The sequence below is a fragment of the Lissotriton vulgaris genome, chromosome 4_1 (assembly GCF_964263255.1).
Source record: "Lissotriton vulgaris chromosome 4_1, aLisVul1.2, whole genome shotgun sequence".
NCBI lineage: Eukaryota > Metazoa > Chordata > Amphibia > Caudata > Salamandridae > Lissotriton > Lissotriton vulgaris.
The window spans coordinates 1,174,259,833-1,174,280,250 of record NC_141691.1 but is presented as its reverse complement, the minus strand read 5'-3'; positions in this window follow the sequence as shown (position 1 = coordinate 1,174,280,250).

Here is a 20,418-nt window from a genome sequence, read left to right as displayed (position 1 = left end):
GGTCTTTGCCAGGTTTAGGCAGCACCACGATTTCAGCCGCTAACATATCCGGAGGGATGGAGCCCAGGCCAGTGAAGGAGTCGAAGAGCCGAGTGAAGATAGGAGCAAGTAGCGGGCTGAAGGTCTTATAAAAACCGGCCGAGAAGCCATCAGGCCCCAGGGACTTGAGAGGACGGAGGCGAGATATAGCCTCCACCACCTCCTCCAAACGGATGGGAGCCTCCAGGGCGTCTGCACTGGCCGAGGAGAGCGTGGTAATTCCCGCAGTCTCCAAGTAGCCATCAACATCCATGCCCGAAACATCGTCAGCGCGGTATAATGAGGCGTAGAAGTCTGTTAAGAATGCAGGACACTCTTGTAAGTTCTCAACTTAAAGTCCCGGAACGCTTCCGCGACCCGTGCCTCCCCCTTGACGGCGACTCCGTTTTCATCCTTAAGGCCGGAGATCTTCGAGCGCTGGGATTTGGCTTTCAGCGTGCTGGCAAGGAGGCAGCCAGTCTTGTTCACCCCAACGTAGTAAGTGTGCCGCAGGCAAAGAGCAGCGAACTCTGCCCTGTCTGTATCTAGGCTGGCCAATTGGGCTCTGGCGGCCTTCAACTGCTTCCACACCCGAGGAGCCCCGTGCGGCTGTGAACCCTCTTGAGTTCAGAAACCTGGGTCGAGAGGTCCTCCCGTTTTGCTTTACGGATCTTAGCCTCCGCTGCCGCTATCGCGATGAGTTCGCCGCGGGCAACCGACTTCAGGGCCCCCCACAAGGCCGAGGCCGCCGTCTCTGGAGTGGTCATTAATGGCTAAATAGTCAGTAATGCACTTATGAAGTTGCTTAGTAACCTCCGGGCGCTGCAGAAGAGTTTCGCGCAGTCTCCATGCCCCAGGGGGACGGCTAGGGTTAGGAATCGCGAGCAGTAGCTCAACGACGTCATGGTCGGAGAGAACTGCTGGGACAATGCAAACGTCTGCAAGGCTACTGGCTAGAACAGAGGAGCCAAGGAAATAGTCGAGCCTGGCATAAATGCGGTGCACATGGGAGTAAAAAGTGAATTGGGATGCCCCAGGGTGTTTGGCCCTCCATACGTCCACTAGACCCCGTTCGTGTAGCCAAGCCTTACCTGCGGTGGAGGGGGTGCCCGTGTCCCCGTACCTATGCCCAGATCTATCCATATGACTGTCCATCACCAGATTAAGGTCCCCCCCATGAAGCAAGAGAGAGTCAGGGGATTGAAGCGTCTCTGAAATGGCGCCCTTCAGAAAGGGCTCCTGTCCTGTGTTTGGAGTGTAAAGGGAACCAATTGTAATACTTTGGCCACCTATGGAGAAGCTATAAGCGAGGAGCCTGCCTTTAATTTCCCCCATCTTATCCCCCACTCGCCCCTGAAAGCGCCTAGAAACTAGAATGGCTACCCCTGCTTTTTTCAGGGGGAGAGAGGAGAAAAACTGCTGGGGGAAGGCGCGGGAGCGCATCCTATGTCAATCTTTCGCAAGTAAGTGGGTCTCTTGGAGTAAACAAATCTCGGCCCCCGAGTTTTCCAGATAGGAGATCACTGCCCTCCGCTTGATGGGATTGTTCAAGCCCTTCACATTAAGGGTTAATACCTTCAAAACAGAATTAGCCATCACGGGTCAGGTAGAGAGAAGGCGCAGTATGAGTGTGATAGCGACGCGCTGCGAGATGAAAGTGGGCGGCGATAGGTCCAGCTTGTTGAACCCCCCCGGCACACTGGCTCCCTCCCCAATCCCTCCTGCCATCCCCAACCTCCCCCCCAACCCCCACAAGGGGATGGTTCCGTCGGGCCTCACAGAGAATTCTCTCTTTGAGCGGGAAGTCAGGGAGAAAGGCCAAAATGTCAGGAGGCGGGGCAGGTGAACGCCTAGGGAGCCCCACTCTATGCGCTCTGTCTATCCTGATGACAAAGTCAGAGGGTTCCCCCAGGATATCACGGAAAAGATCTTGCAGGTAGACAGTGACGTCCGCCCCCTCTGCCTTCTGAGGGACCCTCCTGACTCGTATGTTGTTTCGATGGGACCGGTTTTCTAAGTCCTCTGCGGGGGCCTGTAGGTCTAGCTGTTGGTCTTTGAGCCGTAGGACTGCCTGCTGGAGTTGCTCGATCTTTTCACTTCTATCTTGATAGGCACCTTCAATAGCGACCAGGCGCTCTCCGAGGTCTTCCACGTCTCTCCTGAGCTCCCTAACCTCCCCGGCAACCGCTTGTTTCAGCGATTTGAAATCGTCTCTGAGGGAATTAAACAAGGACTCCAGAAAGGATTTGGTGATGGGCACATGGTCCTCAGAGGGCGGCGGTTGTTATTTTGTGGCATCGGGGGAGGGTGGCCCTCTGTCAGTTCTGGTCTGGTTTTTCGCGAGCATCTCTGGGAGCGTGCGGTCCCCTTTCTTCCTGATACCCGCCATAATGTCCACTGCGCCGCCTCTGGGTCTACGTGCGGGGCGCTCGAGGCCTTTAGGGCACGAACGTGCACCGGCGTGGACCCAGGTGTAGTCCTCCCTGATGGAGTGGTGGGTGTCAACACTGCTCAGGTGCCGGGGCCTCCGTATATATGACCTTAGCAACCGTCGAAGGATGGCCCTGTCATGTGGTGACCGCTGCCCCAGGGAATCGCCTGTCACTGCCTCATTACCTAAGCAAGCGATCCTCCGGCCAGGGGACGGCAGTAGCCGGGCAGGGCCCCGATGCGGATGTGGCCCCACGGGCCCCGCTGTAGGAAGTCTTGTGAGGTGCTGTTTGCCCACGTCAGGGCTAATGACCACCAGGCCGTAAGCAGACTCCTCAAAATGGTGCCCAAGGCCTCCCCGTACTCCGCCTCAGCGGCCGTCTGGCGGTCGTCCCGTTGGGGCCCTGCCATCTGTAAACCCCTGCACCACCGTGCAGCAGTCCCCTTCCCGGGGCGTGTTGGTGTTTGTGTCTCCCCTGCTCTGCGCCACCTCACAATGTCCGTGCTAAAGTTGTGTGGCCGGTAGGCCCTGCTAGGCCCAACACCGGGTGCGCGATTATGCCCCCGAGCTTTTAGCTCCCACCAGCCCTGCGCGGCACTCCTCACCTCTATTGGGGGCCCTGGGGGCCGCAGCTCGACCGTCTCTCCCACGTGCCTCCAGGGCCTGGTCTCCACTGTCCCTCCGCCCTCTGGGGTGCCAGAGGGCTCGAACGTCGGCCTCCATGCAGGCCCGGAGCCGGGGCCTCAATCTCTGCTCCTCCCGGCCGGCTCCTTCTCCCGCTGCTGAGAGTGTCACGGCGGCAGCCGCTCACTCCGCCCGCTGCCCACACTCGCCTCTGCCTCTGATCAAGCGGGCAAAGATCAGGGGCGGCGCCGGTCTGCGGTGGGTCCCGGCCTGTAGCAGGGGATCGGGTCAGCCGCGATCACTTGGCGGGACCGGCCGCCATTTTCTTCCCCCACGGTCCGGGAGAGTCTCCCACGGCCAAGAGAGAGCCCAGAGGTCTTGCGGGCTGAATCCCGGACACACCGGGGCGATCACAAAACGTCCCACCAAGGTAGCCAGGCTTCAAGGTGCTTGAGGGGTCGATCAGGTATAGAAAAGGGCGCCAAGGGGGATCGAGACGGGGAGCCACTGAAACAAATGTCCTCTCAGTCCGCCATCTTGGCCACGCCCCAAAAAAACGTGTTTAAAGAGTTTGGAAGTTGACGAGGTACGGGCGCTTCTTTATTAGGTGCACAAAGGGTTAAGGCTGTGGTAACAGATCAATGCCCCCTTCCCTACAATGGTTAAAAACACAAATCGGTGGATTCGTTTGTGTGCGCTGCATCCGCCACGAGACAACATTCAAGCATGGCCAAGACTTCAGGAGTGTGTTTTGGAGGGGGTGGGGATCGCTCTGAAATTGGACCTAAGCAGAAAACAAGGCGAGGAGGGAGAAGAGGGGGGCACGCCCCCAACCACAACCGGAGCTTACATTTACACATCAGTCAGGGAGATGTAAACAACAGATGGCACACTGCAGGCAATTAAGTGCCAGGAAGCGGAGGAACACTGTAGTTAGGCACCACTGCCTCAGGACTACAAGGAAGTTATCACAGGAGCAACAGCCAACAGAAAGCAAGATACAGCAGCAATGCCAGATTTAAACCAATCGCAAGGGGCAAGAGAAAATACACAAACTTGAAGCCAACATAGAGATTACTTAAGTTTCGCTGAGACAGCGCATTGCATGTGCTGCCAAACACATGACCTAAAAAATTTACACAAACAAACAAACAAAAGGGAAAACAGTATAAGTATCCTATCTAAAAAAAACATAATTCCACCTTAGAAGCATCTGTCGACCCTTAACGTGCACCCAACACAAAACCAATGTATCTTGGACAGCATGGAGTGGTGGACCTCTCCAGGTATTAGGATCGATGCAATGCAGTGCCAGCCTCCACGCGGACAACCAGGAACGGCTAATTGTGGCTTGTGGGATCTGTCTTCCACCTGGGCCCCAACACAGGCCACCCATATCACAATCAGACAGGAGAGGGAGTGAGACCTAGACGGTCATCTGTTAGTATCAGAGCCCAAGAGTCTCCTCCAGTGTCCAATGGTGGCTCAGATCTCTGGGGCGGCAGGGGAGGGTGAAACATTCCTTGTGTTGTGTCGCCTTGTTCAAGAGTGGGTATGGACCCTCTCATGGCACCGGACTGACTGGGGCCCACAAGTCAACGATTGTTGAGAAGGCGGGGGAGGAACAAGATGGATGGCACACTTGTTTTTCCTCTGTGAGCCATTCCCAGGCTGACACTGGATGTCAAATAGATAGGTTTTCCCCTAATAAATGATTTTGAGTCATTCTGGAAACAAAACCATGTATGATAGTTTGAGGGCCCCAATTTCTTTTAACAGATTCATGCGATCTGCACTGAGTCTGTACCTCGCAGGTGTAATCGGGAAAAATTAGCATTTTGGAATTTTGATATTGGAGGTCCGAGCGCGCTCTAGCTTCCCTCTGGATACAGTCTCTATCCCTGAAATAGAGGAATCTCGCTATCATGGGCCGTCGCTGTGCACCTGGGCCCACTTGACTGAAAACCAAGGAGAGAGTTTATCTTTGGGAATCCAGGATTCAAGCCATTCATCAAGAAATTCAATGGGTTGGGAGCATTCCACATCCACTGGAAATCCCACAAAACGCTTATGGTTCCATCTGCAGCGGTTTTCGGCATCCTTGGCTGGATGGTGGAGTTCTTTTGTGCGAGTGAGGATCCTTGAAGTTGGCGACCTCATCTTCCGCTGTGGAGAGGAAACCCTCTGCCTCCATAATACAGACAGTGGCATTACGCAGATCCTGATGGAGGAGCCCCACATCTTCCTGCACCTCCCCTATCTTCGTTTAAATCACCGTTTGTGATAAATGTTTAGCTTGAAAGGATCTTGCCAAGTCCACCTTCAGATATTGCCCCTTATCAGGTGTCTCTTCCCAAGCCGCTCCAGCAGGAGTAGTGAATTGATTGATGCTTTTTGGCTCTGTTTTTCCCTGAGGTCTCAACAGACCAGTCTCTGCATGTGCCAAGTCCACCTTCAGATATTGCCCCTTATCAGGTGTCTCTTCCCAAGCCGCTCCAGCAGGAGTAGTGGATTGATTGATGCTTTATGGCTCTGTCTTTTCCTGAGGTCTCAACAGACCAGTCTCTGCATGTGGAAGCTCAGCCCGCTTACCGCGAGTTCAAAGCAGCACGAGCAGCTGAGCGCCTGATGGCCACCAATGCTGGTCAAAGAAGAATGGAATGACACTGGAAGAAGGTGCACAGCCCGGGAGATGAAAGGAGCAAGAGTTCAAATAGTCCACTACTCCACCAGGCCTTCTAGCCCGTGAGAAGCGGTCCATTGTGGTATACAGTAAAGGCCTATATCACTGATGATCCGTAGTATGATACAGTTCAGGATCAGCAAGTTGTATCCATGATGCCCACTCAGAGTACTTCAGAACTTAGTGTTTGAGTGTGAAGGCAGGTAAGGGCTCAGAATATGGTTTGTAACCCCGTCAAGAGGTTGGATACCACCAGATGTCTCGGACGGAAGGCAGCTTCTGAGAGGATCCCCCGTCGACAAACGAAGAGAGAAGAGTGAAGGCACCCAAAAGTTTCACCCAGGTGGGCCCACTCCACGGCAGCCACCTGTACTTGGGAAACTCAGACGCCAACACAGGTGCCCTTTCATAAGGCACAATGAGCATAGGGGTTGGAGGGTGCCATTGCAGCAAGAAACTTGAAGTAGGTTACATTTTTTTCAGGGGGAAGCACCCTTTCAGCTAGTCTCAGGCTCTAGAATTGAGGTTCAGAGGAGAGCAAGGGGCAGTGTGTTTGTCACCTCCTACAGTCAAGAGGGCAGGGGACCGCCCTATACCGCCAGCTCAAGCTGACAGATTAGGGGCCACCCCACCAGAAAACAGAAAATGAGGACAGAAGTAGGAGGCCCCCAACAGTTCTGCCCAGGTGGGCCCACTCAGGTGACCACTATCTTTGCCTGGAGAACATAAGGTCCAATGAAGATCTACCTTTTCCAAGGCCCCGGTTAGGCCAGTGGCAGTGGGTGCAGCCTCTGAGGGATGCTAGGGCACACAGTCGTGCCTCCGAAGAACGTCGTCTGTTCCATGGCCAATAGGTGCAGCAGAAGTGATAGCACGTCCAAAACAGGCCCTTTGAAGCAGTCGTGGAAGTTTAGTCTGGTTTGGCCTACTCCTACAGAGCGAGGCTGCACTCCTCTGGTCTGAAATCACATTCCGTTAGCCCCAAGGTAGTGGAGGAAGGAAAGGGGGGGCACGGGAGTAAGCATTGGGCCTGCTGCCCATATAGTACCAGGGGCCGGAGCCCGCACTCGCCCAACCAGGGCTGATGCTCAGAACCTCCACAGCAGGGTCAGCACTTGTCTGTGTCTCGGGACACTGCACGCCGAGCACGTCTCACCTCTGCGTTGCTACAGGCCGCATGGTAAGCCAAAGATCTAGCTTTGGGCCTGGTCCACCATCTTGGGCCTCAGGCAGAATCTGGCTGCATGAGCCACAGCTAACGAATCAAGGTCAATAAATGCAAACATCCAATGGTGTTTACAATGTGGGCATTATCTTGGACCCATACCTACGCCGAAGTGCCCAGGCAGAGCAGCTGATGGTGTCGGATGACAGAGGGGTCCGGAGCACTCTCAGGTGCGACCTCCATCTTGACGCCTCAGGCCAAGCCTATTTCCAAATCTAACCTGCATTCCTGGAATGCCTTCCAACTTACAAAGCCATAGCAGTTAATGATCAATTCAGGTAATCAACCTCAACCATTTAGTTTAACTCACAAGGCCTTTATTCACCCCCAGATCGTTAACTACGTGGTGTCGGGATACTGCCATTGATCATTTCAAGTTACTGGTGTCTCTGGGCACATTACCCCAGTTCCACCTGGTACCACCACTGCAAGGACTGGGCCTGAGTGCAGGAGCTCTTGCCTGTCTTCCATTGCTCCACCAGGGGAGCATAAATGCCCTCCCAATGGATCCTAGGCTACCCTGACTCCCGACCCAACCAGCCCTTCTACTAACATTGACTAGGATGAAAGTATGTGTCCCTGGAATTGGGGGAAAACACCTGAAAAAGACCTAGTATTCCTGGCTCCCAGTGGTTATTCCCCAATCTGGGGACAAATCTCATAATTGCAAAATTTAGTAAGGGTATACTTGTCAGAATCAGCAATTTTGCTCGCCATCACACCGTCCCTCCAACACCCCTTAGCAGTATCCCTACACCAACATCCGGTCTATTTAAAAACAAATATCGGTTATATGCTACTCCATTGCATCTCAGATTCCATGACAGTAGATGACGTAGATGCATGAATGTGAAATGGGCGTAACAGTTTTGACCCTTGGCTGGCCCTTTTGCACCCCAAGCAATGTCATTGCTGCCTCGGGTTTCAGGGACTCAAAGACCGTGGCATGCTTTCTTTCTAGAATTTCCAATCCAAGGTCTTCTGCAGCAGGCAAGAGGCTGCAGACAAGCTAAAGAGTGCCACATGGTCAATCCTGTGATGATATTGTCAGTTAAATGCTGTATGATGTCACCTTCACTACCCAGGAGGATTCAGAGCATTTCCCAGTCATGAAAAGGTTTTGCACTCCCTCTGTGGAAAAATCATTCCTCCAGTGCTGCTGCTTTGTGCCCTAAACGTGTCACTTCATCCCTTCTGAAACACTCTGCAGTTGACTGGGTTGCCGGTTGTACACACTTCTGTTGCTAGAAATGACAGGTGCAATCCGTTCTGATTAAACAGGATAGGCAACTTGCCTTCAGATCTCCATGAGTGACTCATAGTGGCCCACTGTATACTAGCTGTCCTAAAAACTCTTCAAATGTAATGTACACTTTCATTCTACCCCTAATAACTATAGACAGAAGCTAGAACCTTTTTATTCACATACATCAGGCCACCAGTTATTTTTCTTCAGATCTCTCTTAATATACTTTATCAGTGAAATTTCACCATACTGAACCTAATCATCAAGCTGGAAGACTAGCAAATCAGCAAACACATGTGTGTTATAGCTCGATCAAGTATGCGAATAGGTTGCCCCCTTGAAATACCTTATCCAACTAGCCTACCTCCAGTTCACCAAAGCTGTGACACAACTACTTCCCAAGAGACTTCTCATCTCTTACACCACGGTCCACAATATTACAAAGAGGTCGCCAATCCATACATCCTTCTTCATTTAAATACGCCCACAGACGAGGTGAAAAAGTGGTGAAAAACAGTTAATTACTTTACCTCAACCTCTCACACTATTGCTATGCGAAAATTGCTCTGAAACCTTGTCATCCTTCCCACTTTCATAATTTGAAGCCCATGTTACAGGTGTGTGAGGTACATAAACAAAGATGCGTAGTCCAGGTGTAGAAGTAGATTCTTCTTTATTAACAAGTAGTTAGGTACCAGCTCCTCAGCCTGAGATGACCAACTGACAATCTGCACAGAGTGAGGCACTCAAACATTCCATGATGTCACAGGACATTCTGATAAAGTGATAGAGAGGGAAAAGAGATAGAAACCATTTACCACACATCCTCTTCCGTTAGCGAACAACAGCAAGAAAGAAGTTAAGACGGAGCAGAAGGATTCAGAGGAGACTGTAGACACAAGAGCTAGTCAAAGAGACAATTTGAAAAGCAGGAAACTCAAGCGTGAAAGCAGAAGCAAAGGAAAATAAAAAGAGGCATGTAGAAAGATATACATAAGATGCACAAATGGTCATAGTTAGACAAAACACAAGAATGCAAATTACATAACATGCCCATCCACCCTCCTTAATAAAACAAGGTAGCGATCCTGGCAAACCAAGTAGGGTGTAACAACTAAATGACAAAATGTGCAGATGGAAGAAAGCACAATAAGAAGAACTAGCAACCTACACAGAAAAAGGGATGCCTTGCAATAAGGACTAGTGCATGACGTGCACTAACAACCTCCCCTCCAAGGGTACACCAAGAAAGGCAACCTTAAACTGTGGAACAAAACAACTCCCCAGGAAAGGGTACACAAGAGGAAACTAACGCCCCTGGAACAAAGTACACAGTAGCCACACACTGACAATAGTGGCGCAACTACACCAAGAGGTAGCGCTGACAACGCACCCTGACTACCCACATAAAGTGATGCAATTAAGACCAACACAGACAACCTCCCCTAACAAAAGGGTACACCATTGAACAATGTAGGAATTGTTCAACGCAACATCACTTAATGGCGGCGCTGACCACGCACACCACCTTCCCCAGAAAAGGGTACACAAAGGATACTAATCCTTGAAACCTTTGAACAAAATAGTTACATGCAGACAACCTCCCCTAATAAAAGGGTACACCACGTTAAAAGTGTGCAACGTAACTTCTTCAAAGGGTAGCAAAAAGACCCAAAGAGACAAAATGTAGGCACTGACCGGCACCACAACCCCACAACCTCCCCTAAATAAGGGTACACCATAGGGTACTAACCCTTAGAACATGAATGGGGCATAGAATAGACACAAACACCCTAGCTGCCCAAGCAGGGTGAAACACAGGATACACACCCTGTGAGACCAAAACTACAACGTCCCCTATATATATAGATATACAGGGTACCCCATAAGGTACAACATCACCCTAGTTTCAAAATATGGCATTGACTAGCCACACACCCTCCCCTAAATAAGGGTACACCGCAGGGTAACACGTTGCCTTAGGAATCTAGGGTACAGCATAAGACAACCACTGACCAAAAATACACAAAAGGAAACAAGGTCCCAAAAATGGATGGAACAACCCAATATGCACAACCCACACACACCAGCGCACATTATACATCGAGGTACCAAACTGGAACATAAGTATAAAAAAAACAAATGAGTTTAGCTCCGGTGAGCGATTTCTCCCCCGAGGACTTCTTGGCTAGAATTGTCCAAAAAGAGTGACTGCACAACAGGAAACGTGGGGTGATATGCAGGCAAGTTCTGGATACTAATGACATTCTTATTAACATACACACGAGCAGCGTGTAAATTTCGCTGAAGTAAAGATCGTGTGTTGTTGTTTCTCTACTGATTATAACAAATCCAAAGAACAGATGCGCCGTGTAAACTTGAGTCCGCAACAGAGGATCGGCGTTGAATTTCCACCGAAGACCAATTAGACGAACAGGTTACTATGGTAACGAAAAATGGCTTCCTTCGTGACGTGTGCACAACGAAGAAGAGAGATTGGTAGCAGTCACGTAACCAAGCGTGTGACCTCAGCCGGAAAGAAGGAAACGAGTAAAACACCAGATTGGAGGCTTAAACAGGCATCATCGATCCTTTCCACCAACTCCCTTGGACATTCCAAAACGTCATCAGAAAGGCAGAGGAGGGCTGGGAGTGCAGAGCGGATGAGAAGAAAAATGCCGTTGGTGTTGAATGAGCGGTCTCGCGACTTTGACACCAAACAGGTAAACCACAGACAACTTGGTGCACTTTAAGCTTGAGACTAACAAACCCAGTCGGTAGCGTACAAGCAGCATATTAAACTTTGTGACCCTTCGCTCACGATAATAGATGCTGATGAAATGAAGCACTCAAAACTTCCGCACAGTCACTTTCAAATAATAAGAAATAAAAGTCTCACCAGATTGAAGTCAGTTTCTTAGCGTCTTCATAGATGAGGACAACGATCGTTTGAAAGAGAAATAACAGCCTCAAATTTGTCGTGTGTTGGCATGTTCGAAAAATAGCAGTTAAACTGTCATAAATACGTGAGTCATGTTGAACACCAAAGTAGATAAGAAAAAAAAAACACAACGAAACCCAGGTTAAACACGTTTTTCCAAAGAAGCATGTCGGGTCCGATACTACGGATAGTGGTGGCTGTTGTGAAGGGAGTACTGCTTGCGCCCGGCGCGTCCATGAAGGCAAAAGGAGGAAGAGCTCACCGAAGAAACGTGGGAGAACACAGCTATCTCACCAGTCACACAGTAAATGTAGCGAGGGCGAACTGTCAAGGTGTAAAAGCAACAGAGACGCAACAGGTTGATCAGGCCAGCTGGGTCACACTCGCTTTTAAAGCTGGAGGCAGACAATCTCCAGATGACAGCAGGATGGCAGTTAGCTCCTTCACAAAACAGACGCCCAGGGTGCAGGCTGTCCAAGTTGGAAAGGACACTGGTGGGGTTAGCTGGGCGTTACGTTTTAGTTTAAGTTTAAGTTCCTTCTTTTAAAGTTGCTTAGTTCTTAAGTAGACACTTGTTCTTAGTTCACACGTAGATTCATCAGCTTCAAAACGTCGCCAAACTGTGGTACATAAACAAAGATGCGTAGTCCAGGTGTAGAAGTAGATTCTTCTTTATTAACAAGTAGTTAGGTGGCAGGTTACAGGATAGGAAGTTACAAGGAGAAACCCCACCAGAAGAGAGCTACCAGCTCCTCAGCCTGAGATGACCAACTGACAATCTGCACAGAGTGAGGCACTCAAACATTCCATGATGTCACAGGACATTCTGATAAAGTGATAGAGAGGGAAAAGAGATAGAAACCATTTACCACAGTGTGGATGGGTGGGCCAACAGCGAAGCCACATATACTCTTAGCGCGTTCCCCCATGCCCTTATATCCTTGTGGCACAGCCAGGGGGAACCTCCGCCGATTGGTCACTGCAAACCAACCTGACCAATCTGTGCCCGGATTTTCCGTGGCTCATCTGCCTCCTGCTCTCAGTTCCGTCCCCCGGTAGAGGTTTGTTGAGAGCCCCTCACTGGTCCAGCTGCACCTCACCGGCCCGTGTGCTAAACCCTCCCAGAGGGGCGAGTGCCCTCAAGCTCCCCGCCCGATATAGGCACCCCACATTCCCTTGCGGTAACAGGTGAAACAAGCCCTGATGGTGCAAAACGGCTGCAGCCTCTTTTTATTCACATATTAAAGTAAGAAAAGTTCAAGTTTAACCAAGCATAACGTCCTCCTTGCCCAGATTGTCTATAGCACAAGTTCAGTCCTTAAACAGTAACAGGTATGAGCCATCCTCATGGCAGTAAAGTGGCGGCCTGCCCTGAGCTGGGTTGTTTAAGTAATCGCTCATGCAGCAAACAGGTCAGCATTCGCTGTCCGTGAGACAATGTAGGCATGTGTGCTTGCCACTGCCCTCCATGTGCAAGTCTCTCCCTCTCAATCAGGCTGACACAGGGTTTGTTCTGGCAGGGGCCACTAGATTGCTGACTGTGTATGCTCCGACGAATCGTTGAACACCTTTTGAAAGGTGCTGAAACCTATGGGGTGTCTCCTGTCCTGATGCCTTGGTCGAAGGCGCCCCATCCCTTCATGGATGTCCTACAGTAGGAAGTGCCAGGGTACTGATGCCCACTAATTTCATGTAGTAAGAAACCGTGCTAATGTGAGTTTGCACCCATGATCTATTTTTGACTTTTTATAAAAGCCCACTGTATAAATTCCTCCATGTCCCTACTGGATACTTGGCCAATTCACTGAGCATCCGTTATCCCCTGAAACATCGCCAAGCACTTATGATACTTGGTCGATGTCTAAGGGGCTAATGCACTGCTCAGATCTGGTTTACCAGGTTCAACAGCTCCCACATTATCCCTGTCCCATCGAGGTCCGCGTACTTCCCTAATTCCCTGCCACTGAAAACGAGACTCTGGTTCAGCCACCGCATTCTCAATGCCAGGAATATGCCTGAGCTGACCACAATATTAGCCCTAAGTTGGCAGCTTACCAAATTCCTCAGCAAGTCGACCACTGTTGGGCAGTACTACTTCCCTAAATTCAAAGCCTGGACCACCACAAGATTGTCCACCCATAATATAATCTGCATGCTGGCAAGAAATTCTTCACACATAGACAAGGCAACTATGATTGGGAAGAGTCCTAGCACCACCAACCTCTTGGTGATCCCCCTTTATTATCAACTTGCTGGCCAGAGGGCCCCCGCCCATGCTGAGTTCAAGATGGCCCTATAGCCAGGTCTCTCTTCTGCATCAGTAAACAGTTCCAGCAGCTCAGCCATCATCCAGGGTTTCCGCCAGAACAGGGTCCCATTGAAGTTGGCTAGGAATGCTGCCCATTGCAGCAGATCCTCCTTTACCCTTCCTTGTGTCAGTCTGACCCTGTGCTGCCTCTTCATCAGCCCTCTTGTCAACCATGCCCGTTGCCTGGCAAACTTCCTCTCTGGTATCACTCAGTTATTGAAGTTAAGCTTGCCTACAAGATGCTGAATTTCCCCCAGCATAGCTTTCTTCTTCCCCGGCACTACCTATGTGCTTCAGGTCCTCCACTTTCGCTGCTGGCAGTTTACACTGACCCGGCATGGTGTCTAACTCAATGCTCAGGAAGGACAGCTGTGTGAAGGGCCTTCCGTCTTACCCTGAGCCAGGGGCACCCCAGCTCTTCAGCCAAAGCTTTAAACTGACCCAACAAACTGGTTTGCAAATGAACAAAAAGTCATCTTGGTAATGAATCTGTCACCCTGCTGGCTGATAATCCCCCAGGGCCCCTTCCAGAAAGCTGCTAAAGGCCTTGATCAAAGCACTGGAGATCGCACATACCATCGGCAGGCACCTATTGTGGCAGTATTCTTCCCCTAGTTTGAAACCTAGCAAGTGATAGCTTTCTAAGTGCACCGATAGCAAGCGGAATGTTGATTTTATGCTGGCCTTAGCCAGCATGGACCCTTTCCCACATCTGTTCTATGGCATAATCTATAGTGGCATAGGATACCTAACAGCTGTCCTGATCTAGCCAGTCATTGACCAACTCCCCAACTGGGTGAAACAGGTGGTGTATGAGTCTAAACTGACCTGGCTCCTTCTTGGGTACCAACCCTAGCGGTGACACCACAAAATTGCTATAAAGGGGTTCTGCAGAGGTGCTGGTGACTTGTCCAAAGCAAGCCTCCTTATCTACTTTATTCCATGGCATGACTGACTTCAAGTTTTGGATAAGACAGGGAGTTAGGGGGCAATTAAAACCCTACCAAGAAACCTTCTGCTAACAACTGTTTCTCTTTCTCCTTCATTTAGCTGCCCAAAAATGTTGCAGTTTTCACAGGTGTGGGGAAATGAGTGAGGAACCTATCTTCAGCTTTTGGTGTCCCTGCTTGCAGGTGTGAGAAGTTGGCCTGGTATGTGATGTTCACTATTCTAGTGAACACCTTGCACCAGTCCAAATCGACCCTTATGGTGATTGGTTGTAAGTCAACCTTATAGACCAGCTATCCTATTGGTAGCATGGACAAAAGCAGTCTGAGGCTAAACTCAAGAGGGCATGTGAAGCCAGCTGTTTTACCATATGCAATCCCTTTAATACCAAATGAAAGGACACCACACAAGTTATATATTGTACAATATATGTATTCATTACTAGAATAATCCTCTGTACTCTTTATGAGGGCAGAAGCACAAGCATTAAACAAAGAACTTCATATAACATACAAAAGTTGCACAAATATGGATAGGCCCTGGTGGCCACTCAAACCATATACTAAAATAGTGGGATAAGAACCACGTCACGAACAATGGTAAGGTCTAGGGCCTTGAGAATCGCTGGGCCTACACTGGACTAACATAAGTTAGGACGGGGGAGGCCCACAGGATGCGGGTGCAGTGTCTATAGGCACACGCGTGCACCAATAGAAGTCAGTGGTGCGTAAAAGTTAGAAAGTTGCAGATTTGGAAGTCTTCCGACTGCACTAGAACTTAACCACTTAAAACTAGGACACTTGGGATGTAAATCTCTACAGGAGCACCATAGTACTCTCGTTAACTCACCCACAGGAAGCGAGTGCATAGGTGTCAAAGTCGTCGGGTTTCGTTGTGGAGTTCTATGGAGCCTTGGTGGAAAAGATGCTGCAGGCGACCAGGAGAGAAGAGTCCGGTTGGATCCAAGGGTGGATCGAAGATGTAGAGTACCTGAAAGCAGAGGGGACAGAGTCTGGGTCACTAGGCAGTGACCAGGAAGGAACCAGGCGATGTCGGGTGGCAATCAGGTGATGTCGTGAAGTTTGTCTCCGCTGCCACGTGGACTAGGAAATATCGACAACAACCAGGAGGTGGACACGGACTGTCCCACAAAGGCTCTCGCTGTCGGCGGGGTCGGTTCTCGAATCGGAGTCAACAGGCCTTGGCAAACGCAACCCATGCAGGAATTGGAGATGGCTTCTGGATCAGACCAGCAAGGTCTGATGGGCTGCTCCTTTTCAGGGGAGCAAGGGCCAGTCTGGAGCAACCAGACCAGCAGCGAAAATTTGTAGGTTCGTCGTCACAGAGGCCACTAGCCAACGGGCAAGTGACCGGACAGACGCGTCGAGCAGGAAAATGCAAAAGGGCCCCACGCAGCACTCGGTGAGTGTGGAGAGGTGATCTTTGGTGCAAAAACTGCTCGGGCTGGGGCTTCTCAATCCCCAATGCACAGCTTCGAGGGTGCCTCGGGAGCTGCACAGAAAGCACTTTGCTGGCTTTCCAAGATGGCCGGTCCCACGTATCACGTTACCTCCACAGGTCTCAGCTTTGCTGTGGCTGTAGATCAGGCTGTTGGATGTTTGGGAGTCGGGTTTTTGTTGGTCTCTGTCGTTCGAGCTCCGGCGGGAGCAACAACAAAGAAAACCTTTGAGCGCTGATGGTGCCTGCTTGTGCAGGGTGGTCACTCCTTGACCACAAGGGAGATTCTTCAGTCTTCTACGTCGAGTAGGATGTCGAAGGGTCCAGAGTTTCATATCAAAGTTTCAGTCAGGATTATCTAAAGTGTAAGGGCACAGCTCCTACCTTTATTCCAAATCAAGGGGCTGGATCACCTGCTAGGTCCCTCCTATGGGTGGGACCCAGGAACGGGGTGGTTACACCCCTTTCCCTTTGTCCAGTTTCGTGCCAGAGCTGGGGCTGGAGTGCCCCAGCACTGGTTTGAACTGGGCTATGCATGGGACACCTTGTGTGCCCCAGGCAGTGTCTAGTTTCATTCAGCTCACCCTGCCCCAATCCACTATCTCCTGTCTGGGGTGGTGCTAGCACCTCCCTGTGACAGGAAACCTTTTGTCCAGGCCTCCCCTGCCGGAATTTCGGTCAGCAGCAGGAGGCCAGACTTGAATCTGTGGCAGCAGCATCCATTTTGTGATGCTGAGGCGCTGGTTGATTTTAACTGCGTTTAAGGAAAGTAACATGCCTTCTCCCTCTAGAAGGGTGGAATGCTACCCTCGTCTCCAGGACTGGCAAGGGGGTAGTATTCCAAAGCGTAGGACACCTTACACAACATGTTTCGATAAAGCCAAACCAAAGATAGCATTCAACTGCGAGGTTCATAATGCACTTAAGAGTATATGGCATGGCAATATCCTAGAACAGCTATAAGGACATGGTTCCGAAAGCTGCAGACAGGCTCAGCTCATGCTAGAGCACCATCTCACATAAAACCAATCACTGTGCCTCCAGGATTGTTAAGGCCTGCCATATGAGTGACTTATAGGTGCATATGAGTCCAGATATAGGTTTAGACATAGGTATACTATATCTAAGCAAGGGGTGTTTACACAACCTTGCCCCAGCTGAGTGATCAGCCAGTTGTGTCAGTTTGGATGGCCAGCCAGGGGTGGCAAAAGATATGCTGCAGCCCCTGGTAGGCCTTGGATGCACCTATGCCCTGGGTACCTATAGTACTCTGTACAGGGGCTCACAAGGTGACCAATCCCAATTGGTGATGTACCTAAAGTACATGGTGTTGAATTTAGAGAGAGAACAGCAGGGCTGTGGGTCTGGTTAGCCGCCCACATCCACATTAAGTCGAAAACCAGTGAAGCAAAAAGCAAAAAAGTGGGGTGACCATAGGAAAGCAGACCCTACTCTCCTACAGCAGGTTCCTATTTTTTGTTGATGGTGTTTTTGGCGTCCCCCTGCCCTTTGGGCCTCTTGCACTCAATGGTTGAAAGAGCCCCCCTGCAGTTGCTGCAGGCATGCCTAGACTTACAAGACTGTCCCCACTTACAGTCATCCCTGTCATACATCCAGCATGCTGTGCTGAGGCTTTTCCTTACTTTACCTCTCACCTACGCCCTTGGCTTGTTATTATGGGGAATCCCATCCAGCCTCCCTTTTTTTCCTGTTCCCCGGAAAAGCGACTGCTTACTACTGACTCCCTCCCTGGCCGCCACCGTATGGGTCGTATACCCTTTTACATCTTGGTGATCCCAGTCAGTGCATGGCCAGGTTTGCAATTTTATCCTGATGCCATCACGTACAAGAGCCAGGCATCCCCTTGATATTTCAGCTGTGCCTCCTGCACACTAGCCAGGGTTCTGAAGGCCCAGAGCCAATTCTCAGCAAAACGCTCCACTCTCTGTTTCCACCTCTCCCTCTTAATCTCATCTTTCTTATCTTGAACTGCTAGGTCTGACCCTGCCTGGCAAACTTCCAACAGTGTGAAAATGTCTTTATACTCCTTACCCCAGATCTCTTTCATCACAAGTGGGATCAGGCTGGCCAAACCGGTCTGCCTGGCTATGACTGGTGGGTCGCCTGGTGAAGGCCTTCTACACTCACTTGCAGGCTTACCTTCACTCCCTGCTCCTGCTCCGCCCCCATCCCAGGCCTTTGTGAGATCAGTGGGCACCTGTGCCTCTGGCTTTTTGCCCACTGTGTCACCAGTTTGCTTGGTGACCTCCCGTCGCTTTTGCGGTACCTTGTTGCCCCTCCCCTCCTGCTTGTGGGGCTGGCTGTGGATTACCCTCCATCATGCTTGGTGCTCCACTGCCCTGTCCTAGCCATGGACCGATTTCTTGCCAAAGATATGGGTGGCTGGGCGGCGGTATAGGGACTCCCAAGCCCATCCATGGCCGCCATGGTGCACAGGAGAAGGGGGTAAGCTCTGGCTCCAATCCTCTGGTCCACCCTGCCATTGCCCTGTACTGTGTATCACTGGCTGACCCATGGCCCCCTGCCCTGCATTGGCTTGTTGTCCCAAGGCCCCTTGCGTTACCATACTGAGTACCCCTACTTGCATGCTGTAGTTAGCAATTCCCCTAGAGGTGATCCAGCGATATTCAGCGCACTGCCATTGCTAGCCTGCCCAAGCCGTGCGCCTGAAGCTCACCAATATCTCTATCTTGCCCCTGGACTGTTCTGCTGTGGGCTTCGGCCATACTCACTCCATGATCAATTTCATCCTTGCTGTAGGATGCCCTTTCCGAGGAGGGCAGTTGCAGGGCTCCTCTGCTCCTTAGCTCGCACTTGTTGCTTCTTCGTAGGCCTCACCATGGTGGTTGCCATTCTGGCCGCAGGCCCCCCGTTTGAGGGCCCTGCTGTAGGGCCCCCAGCCCTCTTGCTGCCAGCTCCTGAGTGGTCCCCAGTCTTATCCAGCTGGAGCGCCTCCATCACCGGCCTTCAGTCTTTGAGCCGGCTTGCTCTGCTCTCTCCCCAGTACCTCCTACAAGTCTTTGACCAGCTCCGGTCCCTCGTAGCTCTCCAGGTTACTGCTTTCACGTTTTGCTGCTTGCGCTACCCCATTGTTATCCTCCTCCTTGCTCATGGTGCTTTCCACAATCCACTACAGACCCCGCTTTGCGCCCTGACTTATCTGCACATGAGCAGTGCGTTTCCTGCATGCTGCTGCCCCCATCAGTATCCCACTCTTTTCATGGGCAGCACTCTCCTTGCCATGCTGATGCCAGGGGGCTCCCGCCAATTTGTTGCTTCCAACCAAGCTGACCAAACGGCACCGGTTGTTTAACCGGGCTCAGCTGCTACCCGCTCCCGGTTCTGCCTCCAGTAGGGGTTTGTTGCAGACACCTCACCAACTCGCGTGCTATCACCCCGAAAAAGTATGTAAGGATAAAAAAGATAGCAAGCGCACCTGTTGAGGCTGCCAGATCAATAGCTATTTTACAGGTTGTCCAGGTCTTGTGTTTGTATCCTTAGGGTACCATGGTGTTATTCCTACCACAACTCGTGCATGACCTAATTCTGCCATTCAACGTCACAAGCAGCACACTCACCACTGATAAAAAGAAAGAACCAGGAGTGCGCATGCACTCTGGCCCAAGATGCATGCCTCAAGTAACTTTCTCTGCCAATAAGAGAGGACAGTAAAGCCCAATCTCTGGCCCAATAGCCTCGGGGAGAAAGGGTGAAAAACCTCTCACCATGTAAGGTTCCCTTCCCTATTCCAGTTTCCACTTCAGGAAAAAAAATAAACAACGATTTAAATGTAATAATACTCCCAACATTTAGAAACCCAATTCATTTCTACAATCCCCCAACAATAGTTCACTCCTCTCATTTCATAATTGGGCTGCAGCACAGTATAAAACTACAAAAACAACAAGGTGATGGACGGAATGCTTGAATTAATCTCAGCCAATGGCAATCACTCACAGATGCATTCCATTCCATTGTTTTTCGTCACTATACCACTCTAGACAGAAGCCTGGATTATGCAAATTGGTGCTCACCCTCCTCGTCATGGGAACAGCCTATCCAGAACTTCTAGGCATGGCTCCCTCCAGAGGGGAGCACAAGCAACCATACAAGTTTTGGCCTATTAAGACCTTGTCAGCGGGGTGCAGCTTGAGCGCTTTGGCACAGTAAGCAGGGGATCCACAACTGGTCACACCCACGCACTTAGGCCATTGACTAAAATAAATAAGCAGGTTCTGGAAGGAAACAGTGGATGGATGGACACTGGTTCTGGCTGTAGCTTGAGGTCCCATTGAGAGTGGACCTGTCCTGGCAGTTTGTACTGATTGGTCTTTTTTAACACAACCAAGGCCGATTTACATATGGCTTTTCCTGTCTGAGGTGACATGGAGGGCAAATAATACGATGGACCATATGGCGACGAAGAGTCATTAATAAAGCCTGAGATTAACTCAAGCAATTCACCCATCACTTTTTTCTTTTTTCCAAAAGTATAAAAACAGCTCACAATAATAA